Below are 21,261 nucleotides of genomic sequence, written 5' to 3' on the forward strand. Positions count from 1 at the left end.
AATGGTGGCAGAATAATTTCCCCTCAAATTTGTCAGCCTATTCCCAGGGACCTATTAAAATGTCACTTTACATAGCATAAAGAACTTTGCAGGTGTGTTAAAGTAAAGGATCTTGAGATGGGGAAGATTGTCCTATATTATTCAAGAGGGTACAATATAATCACAGGGTCTTTTAAGAGGGAGAGAGAGAGAGAGAGAGAGAGAGAGGCGGGTAGAGTCAGAAAAAGGACATGTGAGGATGGAAGTGGAGTTTGGCACTTTGTGCTTTGAAGATAGAGGATGGGGCCAAAAGTCAGGAATGCAGGCAGCCTCTAGATTTTCCAATCGAGCTCCCAGAAGGAACGCAGCTCATCTGACACCAGTTAGACCCATTTCAGATTTTTGAATCCAGGAAGGTAGGATATTGCATTTATGTAGTTTCAAGCCATTAAGTTTTGTGGTGATGTGTTATAGCAATAACAGGAAAGTAATGCAACTCTCTTATATTCCCACAAACGGCCACCCTGTTGCCCCCAAGAAACAAACACTCCCCAGTGTGGTTTGTCTGGGTTTTCAGTCAAGCCAATATTAATAACAATGTAAATACTTCTCATTGAACCAAAGAGGAAAAGATAATTGAAGTTTTGTTGAACTTATGTTTTTTTTTCTTTTTTTTAATAATTATTTTCTTCTTCTGGGGCACCTGGGTGGCTCAGTCGGTTAAGTGTCCGACTTCAGCTCAGGTCATGATCTCATGGTTCATGGGTTCAAGCGCCCCGTCGTGGTCTGTGCTGACAGCTCAAAGCCTGGAGCCTGTTTCGGATTCTGTGTCTCCCTCTTTCTCTGACCCTCCCCTGTTCCTGCTCTGTCTTTGTCTCTCTCTCAAAAATAAGCATTAAATTTTTTTTTAATAATTATTTTCTTCTCCAGATGAACATAAGGGAAGGGAAGCAAAAAAGAAAAGTATAAAAACAGGGAGGAGGACAAACATAAGAGACTCTAAAATATGAGAAACAAGCAGAGGGTTACTGGAGGGGTTGTGGGAGGGGGGATGGGCTAAATGGGTCAGAGGCACTAAGGAATCTACTTCTGAAATCACTGTTGCACTATATGCTAACTAACTTGGATGTAAATTAAAAAAATAAAATAACAAAATAATTATTTACTTTTCATACACATATGGCTAATTTTCAAAAGTTTCCGTTTATCTATAAAACCATTTTTCCCCACACAGACAATGCATTAGACAATTTGGTGTTCCTATATTTTTCTTGGAGGAGTATTGTCTGGTACCTTTGGTCTTCCAGCTCCCTTCTGGACCAGTTAGTTCCTCCCTTAGCTCCCAGCAGAGCTGTTGCTTGAGAGTAACTTCACTATCACTCCTATGAGTCCCTTTTCTGCTCTCCTGTGTTGGCTCCCTTTGCTGAAACTCCCTGCCTACCTTTTTCTCAGTTTCTTCTCTCATGTTGTATAAACACACGCCCACAGCCGGCCTAAGAAAGAGCTCATGGAGATAAGTTTTTTGAGACCTTGAAGGTTTGAAAGTATCTGTGTTCTATTGTGACGCTTGATAGTTTGTTAAACAAAGAATTCCATATTAGAGTACCTTGAACTTAGCATTTTGAAGGCATGGCTGTATGGTCTTCTAGCTCCCAGTGTTGCTATGGAAAACTCTAATGAGAGTCAGATCACTGATATTTACTATAGAGACTCTTTGCTCTTCCTGGAGCTTTCAGATCTTCTCTTTACTTCTGGTGCACTGATATTTCATGGTGATTTGCCTTCACTCGGGTCTCAGAACACATATTCCTCAGCTGTGGGGAACTTTCCTGCATTTCTTTGATAATATATCTCATATTTGTCAGATGTTTAATTCCCTAGACAACTTTCTCATCTTCTTTTCTTCTCCTAAGGTTGACATTTTGATTCTTTAGTTGTATGTATATGTATATATACATATATATGTATGTATACATACATATATATGTATTTTTTTTGCAAAATTTCTCATTCTTATCTTCTAATAATTCTATAGAATTCTTGTTTTTATTTTTTTCCTTTTCCCTAACCCTCATCTGGAAGCTGTGAATGTTCCCATTTTTTCCCCAATATCTTGACCTTTTTCCTACAGATGCATAGCTTCTCTTACTTCCTGGAGGAGTTTGTGAGTTTTTAGGGAAATTTTTTCCTCTCTTGTCCATTTTTTCTGAGTTTCTTTTACTATTGCCTTCATCTGTTTTTGTGTTGGGGGACTTCCTGTCTGGTGGTCTTTGTGCATTCATAGTTAAGAAAAAGGGACTAAAATTTTTGGCCAGGAACTTGAGTGCAGGGATATAATTGACTATGGAGAGGAAGAATGTACATTCAGAGGAGGCTGAAGTGTCAACGTTGGGAGTCTTTTCTCTGAGTTGATAGTCAACCCCTCAGGGAGCGGACTTCCATCTCTCCCACCTCACACTGGAGGGGGCCAGCTGTTTTCTATTTTTCCAAATGGTCACCCTGTGGTCTCCGGTGAAATTGAGTGGAGCTATGTCTGTGTATATCTAACAGTTTCTTACTCTGGCATTAAACAACCCATCCTTCTTAGGCGCTCCCTCAACCCCACTTTCTAGAGTGTGTGGAGCCACCAATTTCTGAACCTCTCAGGTGGGTCCACCAAGTTTTTGTTTACATCTCTGACTGCAGGCACTTTGTGGCCTCTGTCACTCTGAGTCCATTCCACTCACTGCTTCCTCTGCTTTGCTCTTTAAACAATTACTGACCTTCTCATCACTCTGAACACCTACTGCGTTCCTTGTCCCGTGGACCTGTTTTCATTCTCTAAGGACATTTTAGAGGGTTTCAGGAGGAACAGTGATGAACTTGTACGCTTCATCCACCTTGTTTCAAAAGGCATTTTTTCTGTGCCAGTGGCCCCTGAAGGAGAGGTGGGAAATCTTCTGGGAAGGCTGATCTACAGAGGGTTACAGAACAGACCCAGGAAATTGCCTCTCACTCCCCATCAGCCGTTCAGCAAATCCTGGCATCTCTCTTTCATGATATGACAGACTCGACGTGCATCTTTTCATTTCACCACCTGCTCCAATCCACCTGTTCTCCCTGGGATCCCTGTGGTTGCCTCTGACTGGACCTTATGAACACAGAAAGACTCCAAGCCAGCACTTTTCAAACTTTAATGCACCCACAAACCAGAAATTATACTAGTCAGTGCTTCTCACACTGAAATGTGCAAATCCATTTGTTGATTCTGATTTTGCAGGCTTGACACAGGACCTGAGGTTCTGCATCTCTAATACATGTCCAGCTGGTGATGATGCTGCTGTCTCCCTGCCCACACTTTAAGCAGCAATAACTTGACTGAGGTGAGGATACTAACTTGTCCCAGACACACAGATTGAAGGATGGACCCCCCCACCTCTCTTCTCTACCTGTGGAAAATTATTTCACATCGGAGGGTGGTTCACTCTTTTGTCCCCAGGGACCTAAAGTCATAGAAACTGAGGCACCCAGAAGTACTGTCCTTTGGGTGAATCAGTGGCTTGACTGAGATGATTGCTCAAGGGATATGACTCTTTTGGACAAACCTCACTGCCCTTTCCAACCTTCTCTTAACATTTCTTTGCCAAGATATTTAGGTACAACAGCGATCTCTTTCAATCTCTTCAAGGATACTCTCTCCCTAGAGAGAAAATCCTGTAAGGTACAATTTCTTTTCTTTCACTATCAAATAAGACTTTATTATTACTCATAGTTTTAAGATCAACAGGATCTACCCTTGGTTGGGACTCTTCTATCTGCTTAGCACTCTTCTAGACATTTCACATTCATAATTTCATCTAATTCTCACATGTATGCTATGGGATGCCTATCATTACTCTTTAAAGGTGAGGACATTGAAATGCAGAGGCATTAACTTGCTCAAAGCACAAAGCCAGAAAAAGGAAGAGTCAGGATCCCAGGCCACCTGTCTGATTCCTGAGGTCATGTTCTCATGTAAGCTATACCATGTCAGGCCTTGAACTCCAAGAAGTGAAGGAAGAAAAGAAAAAAAAAAGGAGCCTTTTATTCTCCATGATCTTAACTTCAAGGAGAGTCAAGGACAGGTGCACCACGCTGGCACAGGACAGGCTCAGGGTGATACATCAGTGGGACAGACGGTCAGTGCCCTGCATGCGAACGGGCCTGAATAAGCTGAAAAAACAAAGAAATGAGATGTGTGTGCACTGAGATCTGAAGAATGAGAGGTTTGATGTAGGTGGAGGATAAAAGAAGCAAGAAGTAATTCACATTCAGGAGACAGTGAGGATGCAGATTAGTGGGGGAACCTGTAGGATCTGAATGATCAAACTTTAAACTGGATACATCCAAATTGTTTAAAGAGTTACAAAATCCTACCTACTTGTTTCAACACAGCAAATTTTAAGAAAGCATATAAGAAACAGAGAAGGGAGGGGTGGGGCAGGCTTCTCCCTGTTTCTTCTTTCAATTTTACTCCTTTAAAGGGTTGGGGAATGAACTACACTTTGAACTTTAATTAGACTCCTCTATAGGTTGTTTTGTAACTGGTGACTTCACTCAACAAAGTATCCTGGGACTTTTTATGAGCCAATAGTTTCAATCCAATTTATATAACATTCTCAAGATGACAAAGTTACCGATGATAGAGATGGAAAACAGATTAGTGGTTGCCATGGGTTAGTAACGGTGGGTTGGGGTAGGGACGTGGATGTGTCTATACAGAGATAGCATGAGGTAGGGTTTTTGTTTTTGTTTTGGTAGAATACGTGTGTGTCTTGATTGCACATGATTATATGTCTCTGAATGTCACAGAACTATGCACACATTTTGTGCCAATGTTTCCTGGTTTTGATATTGTACTATAATAATGTTCGAGGTACACATTGGGAGAAAGTGGGTAAAGGGTACACTGGGCCTCCCTAGTTCTACCTTTGCAACTTCCTGTGAATCTGTATTTATTTCATGATAAAAAACTAAAACATTATAAACTTTTGAAGTAAGGAAATTGCCATAGACTAGTTTCCCAAGCCTGATGAACTTTTCAAGAATCACTTATCATCTGAGCCACATAAGCCCCTTCTTCTGGCTGGTGGGCAACAGAATTTTGTTGCCAAGGATCAGTGTTATCTCAGAGGACACCTCCAAAAATCCCCCCAAATGCTCTTTTCCCCGTGAACATTCCCTCTGATAAATGGCTGCAAGTGCCAATTGGGGAAGACTAGAAAGAAGGTGTACTTATGGAGTTATCTCATAGTTCTTCGAAAATAGAATCCAGACTCAGAGTTTTTCAACGAATTCCGTACCTGTGAACTAACTCAGGACTGGGAATTACAGCCAGAGCCATTTAAGGAGCTTCAAATTAGTCTCCAGAATAAGAGAGCTTTTCTGCTCCCCTCCTACCCCATTCCAGTTCAATAAATCAAAGGTGATCTTAGTGACACTTAGTAAGTCCCGGACATAATATCAGCAGTTGTCCAGAACCATGATTCATGAAGTTTACATTCTGATTGTTTTTTTAAAAAAATTTTTTTAATGTTTTATTTATTTTTGACAGAGAGAGAGAGACAGAGCATGAGTGGGGGAGGGTCAGAGAGAGAGGGAGACACAGAATCTGAAGCAGGCTCCAGGCTCTGAGCCGTCAGCACAGAGCCCAATGCGGGGCTCGAACTCACAGACCACGAGATCATAACCTGAGCCGAAGTTGGACGCTCAACTGACTGAGCCACCCAGGCGCCCCTACATTCTGATTGTTAATACAACTGTATTGACTATTAAAATACCCAAGAGTAATTAAAAGAGCATTGTTTTGGCAATGGAGCATTTCCTATATATATATATGTATATATTTATGAATGTTTTTATGAATGTTTTAAAAAATTTATGTTTTAAAAAATAGTGGTCTCTGGATTCTCTCAGGGACATAGTTAGGGAATGAATGTTGTATGACCTAACAGTTCCAACATTCCGATTCACTCAGTGTTTGGATATCTTGATTTATGCTTTTATCTTATTTTATGTTTTGTCATGGAGTTTCTGGAATTTCAACTTCATATGGAATGAACTAATGACCTCCAAATCACATCAACATAATGAACCGGCGATTAAAACCACTTCTAATTTCTCAAGTTGGCACATTGACTCAAAATTTTTGGCAGCTGTTCCACATTAAAAATTTGGCCTAATGTGCAATTATATTATTCCTTTCTTCATCTAGAAATCCCTGAATCTCCACACATAACTCCTGGATTACAGGACCTAATACATGAGCCAACTCTTGCAATTATGTTGGTGTATACACCATTTTCTACGAAATTTTGGCTTTGGAATTTCTCTCTTGAAGCATCTTGGATGTGTTTATTACAGGCCTGGTGGAAATTAAGGAAAACAAGAGAGGAGTATGAGGAGCAATTTGTATCTCCTCAAGATTATTCCCTCACATACATTCATTGTATTTGTTCGCAGAAGACAGGAGCAGTCTTATATTTTGGCGCGGGGGGTTGGGAATCCTATGAATGTCACTGGAATACTATCAAATTATCTCCTTCCAAATTTCACTATCCCATTTTCTCTTACTAAATGTCCTAATTTTCACAAAATATTTGAGACTGTGTGTTTAGTTTATATACTTACTATGGATTGACTTGTATTCCTCAAAAAATAGAAGTTGAAGTCTAACTGCCAGTACCTCAGAAGAATACAAGCTTATTTGGAAATAGGTTCTTATAAGGACACCAGTAACACTGGATTATGGCCCATCCTAATCACCCATAGGTTTTTATATGAGGACATGGCCAGATATGCAGAGGGAAGACATTACGAAGACGTGCAGGGAGAAGACAGTCATGTGACCAGAGTGATGCGTATGAGGCCGACGAATGCCAAGCATTGCTGTCAAATAACAAAAACTACAAAGGCAGGGAAGGATTCTGCTGTGTAACTGTCAGGGACCCAGATTCCATGACACCTTAATTTTGGACTTCTAATGTCCAGGAAGAAAATAAATTTCAGTTGTTTTAACCTATCTACTTCCTAGGAAAGCCTGAAGCTTATCTACTTCTTAGGCTGCCTTTATTAAGGCCACTTAGGAAACTAATAGAATGACTTAATTTACCAAACTGAAGGGTCAGATTTTATTTTTAAATTTATATACATGTAAACTTTGCAGCTAAAAAGTGCTTACTTTGGTCGGGACAAAAGACCTGTGTGTTCTCAGCAACTTTTGAGATGAAAATCGAAATCATGAGTTGGTCACTATCTTTGGAGCATGGGCAGAAACTGCCATTCTCAACCCTACTGCCCTGTTAAACCTGTCATGGTCATGGACCATAATACCACCAAGTCTGTTAAAGCCTAGCTCTCAATAGGCAATTAATTCCAGGTGATCATAGGTAATACTTTAAGTAACTATTTTGTCACTGCATGCCATGGATTACTAGTGTCTTATCCTTTTGTATTAATTGGCTCCTCGCTGACTTAATCTCAACCTCATGAAATCATTAATCCTAGATAGCTTTGAGAGTGTCTTTTCCACAAGCACCTTTGTAACCAATTACTGCATTGCTTACAACTCCTCAGTTTCAGGCAATAATATACCTGCTAATTAATGATGAAAGGGCCATCTTAAATAGTTCTTAGAATCCCCCAGATAGCCACGGTTTCCATACCGTGTAGCTAGGAACAATAGCAGCCAAGGTAAACAGCTACACTGTAACTCCTAAAAATTTTTCTAAAAATTCTTTTAGAAATCTCATTAATGTACTGACACTTTACTCAGTGTCTGAAATTCTAGGGATGCTAGGAAAGACAAATGAAAAAGTAACACACCATAGTGGTTGAGGGCATGGACTCTGTAGCAAGCCTCACTAAATTCAAATCTTGCCTCCACCATTCATTAACCTTGTGACCTTAGCCTCATTAGGAAATCCGTTGTGCTTCAGCTCTCTCCATCTGTAAACTGAGAGTAGGAACCATGACTATCCTTTCAAGTTATGAGGATTACATGAGTGAATATTAAAAACATCTGGAACTTCTTAGCATAAGATAAATATGGAATAGGGAATAAATAAATAGGAAGCAGGCACTATAATGGCTGCCTGATTGTCCCAGATAGAGCTAAGCATCTCCAGCCCTATTGGCAAGATAAATCAATTTATTGAAAGCATTTCTGATGTTTTGCCTTCCAGTCTTGTGTGGGACTTCTATACATCTAGAGTCCTGGCTGCAAACAAGTTTGACAAATACGGTTTTAGATTTAAAGTGTAGGGGAGTCTGGGTGGCTCAGTCGGTTAAGCATCCGATTTCGGCTCAGGTCACGTTCTTGAAGTCCCTGAGTTCAAGCCCCGTGTCGGGCTCTGTGCTGACAGCTCAGAGCCTGGAGCCTGTTTCCGATTCTGTGTCTCCCCCTCTCTCTGACCCTCCCCCGTTCATGCTCTGTCTCTCTCTCTCTGTCTCAAAAATAAGTAAACGTTAAAAAATATTTAAAGTGTCTATTAAAAATGCACAAGTCAATTAATATGACGGATGGACAGCTTTTCCCCATGCAGACCTCACTGTATTTGGATATCAAAGAGCATACACTGTTCTTTTTATTTGGAAACTGTAAGGGAAACCCCACTCTTGCAAGAAGCTAAATTCCTTAGAGAAGATTTTCTAAAACATATTAAATAATCAAAGTATCTGAAGATCAGAATTTAGGAAAACATTCTATACTTTTCTACCACAGAGTGATAGAACTGAATTATACTAGAAGATGCAATAAATCTGAAATAATTTTGCAGTGATATATATCCTCCTCCATTCTAAATGATGCTCAATGCCATCTAATTTTGACCGCACTAGTATTTTAATGTTTGGCCCCGGAATAAAATATTTTGGGGGGAAGTATGTGGACATTAATTTGAACTGAAAGACAGTATAGACCTTTACAGATTTATTAATATTTGAGAATTTACATCTGTCTATGAGTGGAGATAATTACAGGATTAAAAAGGTAACCTCTCTAGAGTAATCCATATATATCAAAAGTAATCTGCCAGTGTCATAAACCCATGGGGTGAATATTAGGACCTACAGATGTGTTGTTCTGCAGCAGATACTGATTGCTAGCCTATCTTATCACTGCAGATTCACCCAGAAAAGATATGAATATGATATAGGAAGAGATATCATAATAGTAGATTTTATTTGCTGATTTTTTATATTGTAATAAGTTCCTAAAGCAAATGAAAAGTTGACAAATATCCTTAAGATGTAAAGCAACAAATGTGAAAAAATCAAAAGAAACGAAATGCTCCACATATATAATGCAGTAAAATGAAGTGTTTATTCTATCATTTTGATTGAGGATTTTGAAGCAAGCACATCAGTTTACTACTAAATTAAAGATAATACCAGATGATAGGCCTTAAGCAAGTTTCTCGGATGATAGACTGTTTTCAATAGACTTCTCCCAGAATCCTGAGTCTTTTAACATCCCTTGTATCTAAGTAGCTTCTCTTTATTTTATTTTTTTAAATACAATTTTGAGCCGTGGAATCACTTTTGAAGTTTATTTATTTATTTTGAAGGAGAGAGAGGGAACAAGTGGGGAAGGGCCAGAGAAGGACGGAGAGAGAGAGAATCCCAAGCAGGCTCCGCACTGATACCACAGAGCTTTCAATGCAGGGCTGAAACTCAAGAACCCGTGAGATTGTGACCTGAGCTGAAACCAAGAGTTGAACACTTAACTGACTGAGCCATGCAGGTGCCCCTAAGTAGCTTCCCTTTAAATGAGCACTAACAAAAATACCTTGTTCAATATTCTGTGGTAATATTTTTATCCATTTCCTGGTTATTTTACATATTTAAATCCAATTCACTGCAAAATAGTCAACTTCAGTTATTTTATTTATTGACTTATTTGTTTATTTGTTTATTTATTGCACCTTCTTCAAATTCAAGTATGTATTTGGCTAAAAAACTTTTGGTAGGAATAATAAATTTTTATATCCTCTCAGCATAGCAAGCTCCTCTAAGATCTTTGACTTCACATTTACTCTTTTTTTTTTAAGAAATTATTTGTCTATGTATCCATTTATTTATTTATTTTTAGTTTATTTTTAGTTTCAACTTTTTATTTAAATTCCAGTTAGTTAATATATAGTGTAATATTAGTTTCAGGAATAGAATTAAGTGATTCATCATTAGATGTAACACTCTATGTTCATCACAACAGGTGCCCTCCTTAATGCCCATTACCCATTTAGCCCATTCTCCTGTCCTCCTCCCCTCCAGCAACCTTCAATTTGTTCTCTATTTTTTTAATGTTTATTTATTTTTGAGAGACAGCATGAGTGGGACAGGGCAGAAAGAGAGAAAGGGAGACCCAGAATATGAAGCAGGCTCCAGGTTCTGAGCTGTCAGCACAGAGCCCGATGCCAGGCTTGAACCCACAAGCTGTGAGATTATGACCTGAGCCGAAGTCAGAGGCTCAACCAACTGAGCCACCCAGGTGCCCCAAGTTCTCTATCTTTAAGAGTCAGCTTTCTGGTTTGCCTCTTTCTTCCTCCCCTCCCCATGTTCATCTGATTTATTTCCTAAATTCCACATATGAGTGAAATCATATGGTATTTTTCTTTCTCTGACTGACTTACTTTGCTGTATATAACATACACTAGCTCCATCCATGTCACTGCAAATGGCAAGATTTCATCATTTTTGATGGCTGAGTAATATTCCATTGTATGTATATGTGTGTGTGGGTGTGTATATATACATCACATCTTCTTTATCCATTCAACAGTCAATGGGACATTTGGGCTCTTTCCATATTATAAAATATAATTATAAACCCAAATCTCTTTCCCAGCTGAATAAGTGACATCCCCGAGATCATTTGCCAACCCCTGCTAAACACAGCGAGCAACAATTCCAAGGACATGTTTACAGTGACTCCCCTGGAGACATTAAATTTCCTTGGTCACATAGGTATTTGATAGATGTCACATTTGGAGGAAAAAATTTTTGAGAATAGTTTTTACATGAAGTTCAGTCTTACTAATCTGTGGTGAGCTGCAGTATTGGTACAGATTATTGATCTAGCTAAAAATTGTCCCCAGCTTTCTCATGGTTTCAGCCATGTGTAATAACACACACAAAAGTTGCTTAAATGTTTCAGGCGTTCACGTTTTTTTTTTCAATTATTGCCATCTTTTTTCTTTTGTGGGACTATAGCCAGGAACAGTTGATCTAGTCTTAGCACACTTAAAATCTGATGATGCTCTCTGCTCAGCCATGTTAGGAGTTTGTTAAGGCAGCCTTAAGTGCCATAATTCATCAAACTGAAGTCTCAGATTTTATTTTTTATTATGATTTTTGAATTTAAACTTTTAATTTGAGTATGGTTGATACACAATGTCACATTAGTTTCTGGGGTACAACAGAGTGATTCAATTTCTCTATACAGTATGCTCACCACAATTGTGGTTACCATCTGTCACCATAGATACTTCTATGATATCATTGACTATATCCCTTATGCTGTACCTTTTATCCCCATGACTTAATTATTCTCTAACCAGAAGCCTGCATCTTCCACTCCCCTTCACCCATTATGCCCATCGCTCAGATTTTATTTTTATATTTATATCCATGTAAACCTTGCAGCTAAAAAGATTCATTCATTCATTTTACCAGAATATGGCACCAGTAGAAGACTGTTTCATTAGCACTGAAAAGTATTCAGTTACAGCTTTCGTCAAACATTACTGAAGCAAATTTTCAATGTAATTTTTGGCTACCTCCAGGTGAAAGATTTTTTTTAGTCCATATTTTCACTAATTTCAGTGTCTCTATAAAACTTTAAAAACTCATGTTTGGTTTTTAAATTAAATATAGTCTTAGTTTCTGACCACATATTTTCACTAAATTACTTCAATAACACATTCAAGCTTTTATAATTATTTTTCTGTTCTATGAAAAAGAAAGGTTTCCTTTTCTTTTCACTGTGACCTTTCACTTTGACATTTTCACACAGTATTAAAACCCAGGGTCTGGGGGCGCCTGGGTGGCGCAGTCGGTTAAGCGTCCGACTTCAACCAGGTCACGATCTCGCGGTCCGTGAGTTCGAGCCCCGCGTCGGGCTCTGGGCTGATGGCTCAGAGCCTGGAGCCTGTTTCCCATTCTGTGTCTCCCTCTCTCTCTGCTCCTCCCCCGTTCATGCTCTGTCTCTCTCTGTCCCAAAAATAAATAAATGTTGAAAAAAAAAATTAAAAAAAAAAAAAACCAGGGTCTGGACCACTCACACACACGTACACATACAATGCAATATCATCAAAGTGTAGTGTGGTTTAGGACAGACTAGTCAGGGTACTTAGACACACTCACATGGGTTGGAGTCAACTGAAGTTTCCAGGTAAATGTGGACAGAAATCTCAAGGGATTTCAGTGGGTTTTCAGTGTAGGAAATGCACCTATAACACTACAGATCTGTATTAAACAAGTGAAATGGGCTGGCTTAATAAATATCAAATTCAGAGACACAAAAACATTCTTTGTTCATATTGGTGTAAGTTAAATATACAATTTAATTATCAAGGTAATTCAAATTGTAACTTAAACTTAGTTTTGATGCATTAAAAATTATTTTTTATCCTATTTGGAAACTGACATCTGAGGGCTTTTCTTCAACAAAATGTCAGTTACTGTTCTTCATATTTCAATATTCGTTACAGAAATTATTTTTGAACTCTTTCCAGGAGTGATATTTATTTTTTTTTAATTTATTTTTTTTTAATTTTTTTTCAACGTTTATTTATTTTTGGGACAGAGAGAGACAGAGCATGAACGGGCGAGGGGCAGAGAGAGGGAGACACAGAATCGGAAACAGGCTCCAGGCTCTGAGCCATCAGCCCAGAGCCCGACGCGGGGCTCGAACTCACGGACCGCGAGATCGTGACCTGGCTGAAGTCGGACGCTTAACCGACTGCGCCACCCAGGCGCCCCCAGGAGTGATATTTAATACTATTCAATTAGCAAACAGAAATCAGTGGATCAAAATTATAGTTACTTCTAACTGCTGATAGAAACTTTGAATTATTTTTTAACATATAGGGTAATTACTCCAAAGATAATCATATAATTCTGATATTTCTAAAAGATTATGATAGTTTTAAGTTCCAAAAAATAGTCCAGTTAAATAAATTCCATTTGGAGAGATTTCCTCCCTTCTCAACAATATGAATTGAGAAAGCTAAACTGAACGCTGGTTAATTCATTTTCTTGAAATTTGAAATTTAAAAAAATGTGGAATTTAATATTCTACCCTGTAATTTTATAACATAGGAGAGGATATAATCTCTCTGAAAATTAATTTAGTATCACTGAGCATAGAGAAATACATCTGATTTTTTTCCTTGATGAATAAATTTTTTAGGCACAGATTATTACAAAAAGTATGACACTAAACATTCAGTTTAATCAGTGACTTCCACCTTTGCTCATTCTCACTATCTTTTCCTCTGACTTTCCTCTTCCCCCTCCCTATTCTGTTTCATCCCCACTGGACTATTTGCTGCATTCAAACACATCAGGAATTATCCCAACATAATGCTTGCTGTTTTCTATTCTAAATCTGGACAATTCTTTCTCCAGATATTTATATGGGCCAGCCTCATTTTTTAAAAACTTATCCACTAAAAGGTCAACCAATCATATATTTTTCTTCCGATCACCATAGATAAAATAACATACTCAAATCACACTCATTCAATATCACTTTTGATAATTTGACTTTGTTCAGTAACTGTCTCCTTCTTGCCCCCCTCACAACACTAAGAATGTAGAGGCCATGAGAGCAGTAAATGACAGTTTACTATGTATTTCTAAACTACGTCTTAATTATATACACAATTTTTATGCATTTTTGTTTTAAAATTTATGTTCGCAGAGAAAACAGGTGAAAAATTAATACATGAACTAGCTTTGATTTTGCTGAAAATAAAAATGTATAGAACACCTCTATAGCAGACACTAGTATAAATGCTTTAGAAATATTAAATTTATTTCCTTTTCATACTGAAAGAGAAAAACAGCCCCTAACTTTCAGCAGCTACCTAACAACAGCTTGGTATCAGTGTTCTTAGCAATAGTGTCAATGTGTGAACCATAGATTATAGTTCTTGGTATGGAACACTCGATATCATCTCACTACAGCCTCTAAAGTTAAAAAAACAAAAACTTCTTAACTTTGTGCATTGCCAAAATTATGAGTTGCATGCTAATATTTATTTTTAGGAGTTAACATCATGAATTTGTTATATCAATGGACTTGTAAAAGTGTCTCCCATTCTATTTGACAGATGCCAATAGGTAGCTGTAAAATCTTATGGTAAAACAAAAACATTATCTATCACCATTATCTTAATATTTTAAGTTGCTTATGCAATTGTAATTACGAGGGTGCTGTCCACACGAAAGTGGACTCTAGAATATACTTATAAACTAAATTTCATCCAGCTATAGCTCAAAGTGAGACATTACTTTGTATTTAAAACATGTTCTTCTCTATATAAAGATATTACCATAACTATGTTATAACTATTCATGAGATGAACATGGTTGTCTATGTGTATATAAAACAGTAGCTGAAGTGGATAATTATTACAATCAAAGGGTTGAATAATTCCTTTGGTAGAGACATGGGGATATAACTCCCTTGACAGAACTCCCTGCAATTCTTATTAAGACTAATAGAAATTTTTCGTATGAATAAAGACAAAAGTATACCCCAAAGAGTTGAATAGTGAAACTTAAATTCTTACAAAATAGCAAAGTAGTTTAGCTGATCTATGAACAATGCAATAAAAAGTTAAGTTATAAAGACTACAATTAGTGAGACTCTATAAATACAAATATCCTGTTATATGACTTCTTGGACAACAATGTAGTTTAAATTAAATTACAGTTTTGGAAACTTTCCATAGTAATTAAAGACTATTCATGCAGAAAATTTAGCATTATTGAAGTTCAACAGTTGTGCTCTAAACACCACAGGTAACTTCATAAGTATAAATTTCATCCTAATGTTTAGGGTCAAATATCACTTCATAATTTCATGCCATAATTCACAAATGGATTTGGTACTTTTATAGAGGGTAGAAAAGATTTAACTGCTCTTCCCAGTTGCTTTTAACCTTAACCAGAGATATTAAATATTTCTTATCCTTTTTTGTTAATTTGAGGGAAAGAGAGAGAGAGAGAGAGAGGGGAGGAGGGGCTGAGAGAGAATCTCAAGTAGGCTTAACACTCAGCACAGAGCCCAATGTGGGGCTCGATCTGACAACCCTGGGGTCATGCCCTGAGCCATAATCAAGAGTTGGATGCTCAAGGCCACTGAGGTCCCCCAAATATTTCTGTATTGTAATTTTTCTCAGCACTTTGAGATTTCCATAAATAAATTCGGAAACAAATCTAAAGCAAATCCATTATTCTCATAGGTGATTAAGTTGTTTACATGAATAATATTTTTACTTATCATTCATATAAAATGGCAATCACAATTATATGCTTTTATTATGCAATTAAATCATCTATTAGACCAAAAAATGTACCTTTCAAACATTTGATAAGACCTCAAAACTTACAAAAAATAATTCATGAAGTTGCATGAATGTTCATTCAGTCTACTGATAGCCACATAATGTTATTTCTCTATTAAGATGACAATCAGTTTTTTTTTTTTTTAATTTTTTTTCAACGTTTATTTTTGGGACAGAGAGAGACAGAGCATGAATGGGGGAGGGACAGAGAGAGAGGGAGACACAGAATCGGAAACAGGCTCCAGGCTCTGAGCCATCAGCCCAGAGCCCGACGCGGGGTTCGAACTCACGGACCGCGAGATCGTGACCTGGCTGAAGTCGGACGCTTAACCGACTGCGCCACCCAGGCGCCCCTGACAATCAGTTTTTATACAGTAAAATAAAATAAGGATTTCTTGATGATATTTTGAAGCAGAATAAATTGGCTTTGAAGTCTGTTTTCGTGTAGCAACAATAACAAACTTAAATGACAGTAATACATTTAGGTTTTATATAAACTTAAGAGGTTTGTGTAAAAAAGTAAGGTAAGGTGACTGCTAAAATAAAGACAGATATGTTTTATTGCTAAAATTTATTTTGACATGTTTGAGGTATTATCCTCTCCCTCCCTTTGCCCCCCAAATAACTCCTTTAATACAAGAATGTTCCTTATTTGTGCAATTTGTCCTGCTCTTAGCGTGGCTCCTGAGCAAGTAATACTTGGAATTGTTCCCAGTCAGACTCATCCTTACTTGAAGACTTGCCTTCTGCTTCTCATGTTTACATTTACCTGACGGACCAAATGCCACTGATATTGGCCAGATCAATAAAGTTATTCCAAGCATAAATGAAGCAATAAAACTCTTTCTACGTCACTATTGACAGTCATTTTGCCTTTCCTCCTTTTTAAACATTTCTTTGGAAATACGGGTTGACCCTTGAACAACACAAGGGTTAGAAACGCCAAATCTCTGCAGGGTGGAAAACCCATCTATAACTTTTAACTCACCCAGAATTTAACCACTGAAGCCTATTTTTGACCAGAAGCCTTATGAATAACACGGTCAATTAACACGTAGTTTGTATGTTACTTGTATTATACGCTGTACGTTTACAATAAAATATTCTAGAGAAAAGAATGTCATTAAGGAAATCATAAGGAATAATATATTTATAGTACTGTACCGAATTTATTTTAAAAACTCCACGTATTAGTGGACCCGTGGTGTTCAAACTTGTGTTGCTTATTTTTTCCGGTGTGGGAAACAATCTGGCTTAACAGAAACTAATTGGAAATCTGAGTTATGAGAAGCTGGTTCTGTTTGGTTGGAAGCCCGTGCTATTTTATGTATTTGAAAAATCGGTCAACCTGCAATGTGAAAGATTATGAAACTGCCACAACCGTGATTGTGACCTGATTTCTGGAGTTCTGGTGATGTGAACTTGCCCTCTTCACATCGCCTACATCTTCATTAATGGGAAGGATAGAGCTGCCGTGTCTGCAATATGTTTGGGAAAGACAAGGAATATATAATGCTATTGTTTGAACAGCTTCTTACACAAGTGAATTGTGCTTTCTAGATAATGTGTGCTTAGCGATACGTGCCGTTTGTTTTTAAGGTCTCAGAATATCTCGTGGAATCCTTTAACTTTCTGTAAGCTCCATGCACATAAATATGTATCAGTATTTAAAAATGACTTCAAAACAACATGAGCTTCTGTATTATTGCCTCCAGGCGTATTACAATTTAAAACACAACTGGTTTAATATATGCTGAATACCATAACCATTAAATACACAAATACCATTCTAAATATTTAAACAATTTCTTTCTAAATCTTAAATAAGCAAACAAAAATGAGGGGAGGGCACTCCTTAAAACTCAAGGAAAAAAAAGTGCTCTCAGTGTAGAGTTGATAGACAAACTGACACCAGCTAAATTTGAATTTAAGATAAATAATGGATTTTTAGTGTGTGTATTATTGAGATACTTTTAATACTAAAACATGCGTCGTGTATCTGAATTTCAAATTTAACTCGGTGTCCTGCATTTTATTCCCTAAATATAGCAATTCTATACAAGAAGAAAACCCTCTTTCTATTCATTAATTTTATAAAAAGTCCTACTATTAAAATTAGTGACTAAAAATTGAACTAGAATATGTTGAAACTAGGTAAGTGTTGGGTAGGTAGGAATTGGAGATGGAGACTTGAAGTAATTGGCTCACACAGTTAGGGAGGTGGGCAGTCAAAAATCTGCAGGGCAAGCCAACAGGCTGGAAATTTAGGAAGGAGATAATGTTGCCATTTTATAGGACAGGCAGATAGGTTAAAGCTCAGGCAGGGTTTCCATGTTGCAGTCTTGACGCAGAATTTCTTTTTGGAAAAACTTCAGTCTTTGTTAATAAGGCCTTGAAATGGTTGAATGAGGGTTGAATGAGGCTCATTCACATTATGAGGATAATCTTTACTTAAAGCTACTTCATTTTTTAATGTTTATTTTAGTTTTGAGAGAGAGGGGGGCTGTTGAGGGGAGAGATAGGGAGACACAGAATCCTTAGCAGGCTCCAGGCTCTGAGCTGTCAGCACAGAGCCTGACTCAGGGCTTGAACCCATGAACTGCAAGATCATGACCTGAGCCAAAGTCAGACACTTAACCGACCGAGCCACCCAGGTGCCCCTAAAGTTACTGATTATCAATGTTAATCACATCTAAAAAATACCTTCACAGCAACATCTAGACTAGTGTTTCAACAGCTGGGCATCAGAGCTTAATGAAGAGGACACATAAAATTCATCATCACACTAATCTGGGCACTGCTGTGCATGGATTTTGAAAGTGTGATTAAGATTCCAAATCAGCTGATCTTAAGATAAAGGCAATATTGGAGTGAGCCTGATGAGATTATATAAACCCGTTAAATCTGGGATTATCAGTCTGGGAAAGGGGAAATAAGATCAATTTGAATCAAGATTAGGATTTGAGCCATGAGAAGTTTTCCATTGTTGGCTTTGAGGACAAGGTAGGACACAAGGCAAGAAGGCAGGTGGCCTCTAGGGGCTGAGAGTTCTAGCTGACAGCAGGAAAATGGAGACTTCAGTCATATAACTATGAGGAAATAAATTCTGCCAACAATTTCAGTGAGCTTTTAGGCAAAATCTTGCTCCAAGCCTCAAGACAGGAATTTGGCCTGGCTGACACCTCAATGCTGCAATATAAAAATCATGCCTTGGGGCGCCTGGGTGGCGCAGTCGGTTAAGCGTCCGACTTCAGCCAGGTCACGATCTCGCAGTCCGGGAGTTCGAGCCCCGCGTCAGGCTCTGGGCTGATGGCTCAGAGCCTGGAGCCTGTTTCCGATTCTGTGTCTCCCTCTCTCTGCCCCTCCCCCATTCATGCTCTGTCTCTCTCTGTCCCAAAAATAAATAAACGTTGAAAAAAAAATTAAAAATAAAAAAAAAAAAAACCATGCCTTGTGATAACCTGAGCACAAAACCAAGCCCTTTGGCAAAGTGGTTTCCAGTTTAGCATATAGACGCTAGTCAGCCTGATTTACATCCCATCTCTGACATTTCCATGCTATGCAACTTTAGGCAAGTTAATTTTTCTAGCATCAGTTTTCTCTTCTGAAACAGGACAGTAAGGTTGTTGTATGCAGGTTTTCACAGGTCAGAAAATACCTAGAACAATTCCTAGCATAGAGCAACCTCTCAGAAATGTTAGCAAATAATGCCATTCATCTTATTTTTTTTTAATTATACAAGTAATACACAAATACATTATCCTATGCATTGACATCTATTAAGGATAAAGAGTGAAAAATATTCTCTATACTATGCACAATCATGTACTCTTACCTGCATCAGTAATATCCTCTCTGAATTTTTAGAGCTCTAAAATTGGGTGTTACCTGACAGAATGCTCCTTCATATTTACTTGATATTTTAGAATATTTTCAGGTATAAAGTTATTAGTTGGTATTCTTCAATATGTGGTTAGCTTTTCAATTCCATCAAATATCCCATTGAAAGGTTATTTTTGATTCCATTGATTTATTAATTTGGAGAGAAAAGTCATTTAAACATAGTGATACTTTTCCATCCATTTTAATTTCTATACTGAAAAAGTATTGAGAAGATTCTCAAGGGAAAGGGTAAAAAAAGTGAGTAAACAAATTAATAAATAAGCTAGAGTTGACATTTTCAAATCCCCCGCAACCAGAACTGGGAAATAATTCATAATGACATGTACACTGATCTTTTCTAGTTATCAAGAAATCTATGTTATATACAGGTGTTAAAATCAACACCTTGAATTAAACCTGTAAAACTCTAGGAAACTGTTAGAAATCTATGGCAGGTGTACTACTGTACAATTTATTTCTAATTGGAAAAGTAAAAAAAAAAAACGTGGAAACAATTGTTCTTACTTTGTTTCATTTTGTTTTTTAAGACTTTAATGTTTTAGAACAATTCTAAGTTCACAGCAATTTTAGAGGACCTTCTATATACTCCCTGCCCCCACACATGCATAACTTCCTTATTATCAATAACCCTCCACCACGGTGGTTCATTTGTTGGAATCAGGGAACTTATACTGACATGGCATTAACACCCAGAGTTAACAGTTTATATTAGGGTTCAGTTTTGGGGTCGGACTTCATTCTGTGGCTTTTGACAAATTTATAATGACATGCATTCATTATCTTAGTATCTTACAAAACTATTTTCACTGCCTTAAATATCCTGTGTGCTTGTCCTATTTATTCCCCTTCCCTCTACCTCTGGTGACCTCTATGATCTTTTTGCAGTCTCCATATGTTCACTTTCTTGAGAATGTCATATGTCAGATTATACAATATACACAATTTTCAGATTGGGTTCTTCACTTAATAGTATGAATTTAAAGATCCTATATGTCTCTTCATGACTTGATAGTTTATTTCTTCTTAGCATTGAATAATATTCCATTGTCTGCATGTACCACACTTTATATATCCATTTGCTTATTGAAGAACATCCTGGTTGCTTCCAAGTTTTGGCAATCATGAATAAAAAGATACCATAAACATTCAGGTGCAGGTTTTTGTGTGGGCATAGATGTCCATCTCCTTTGGGCAAACACCAAGGGGTGGATCATATGGGAAAAGTATGTTTAGTTTTCTTTTAATATGTTCAGTTTGGTAACAAACTAACAGACTGTCTTCTAAAGCAGCTGTACCTTTTGCATTCCCACCAGCAATGAATGAGAGTTCCTGTTTTTTCACATCATCGTCAGCATTTACTGTTCTTAGTGTTCCAAATTTTGGTCATTTTAATGTGTAATTTTGGTTTTAGTGTGCATTGTTGTTTTGCCTTGCATTTCCTTGATGGTGTGGAGTATATTTTCATATGTTTATTTTTCATCTACATGTTTTCTTTGCAGAGGTATTTATTAACATTTTGGACTACTTTTTTGATTGTGTTGTTTTCTTATTGATTTTTAAGATTTATTTGTATATTTGGATAACAGTCCTCTATTAGATTTATTTTTTACAAAAAAAAATTCTGTGGCTTGACTCCTCATACTTTTGACTTTTTAAAAAATACAGTGTATAAGTTTTTTTTTTTAATTTTAATGAAGTTCAGCTTATTCATTAATTTTTTTCTGGATTACATCTTTGCTGTTGTATCTAAAAATCATTATCATACACAAGGTTATCTAGGCTTTCT

This window comes from Prionailurus bengalensis, chromosome B1 (genome assembly GCF_016509475.1).
Source record: "Prionailurus bengalensis isolate Pbe53 chromosome B1, Fcat_Pben_1.1_paternal_pri, whole genome shotgun sequence".
NCBI classification, from domain to species: Eukaryota; Metazoa; Chordata; class Mammalia; order Carnivora; family Felidae; genus Prionailurus; species Prionailurus bengalensis.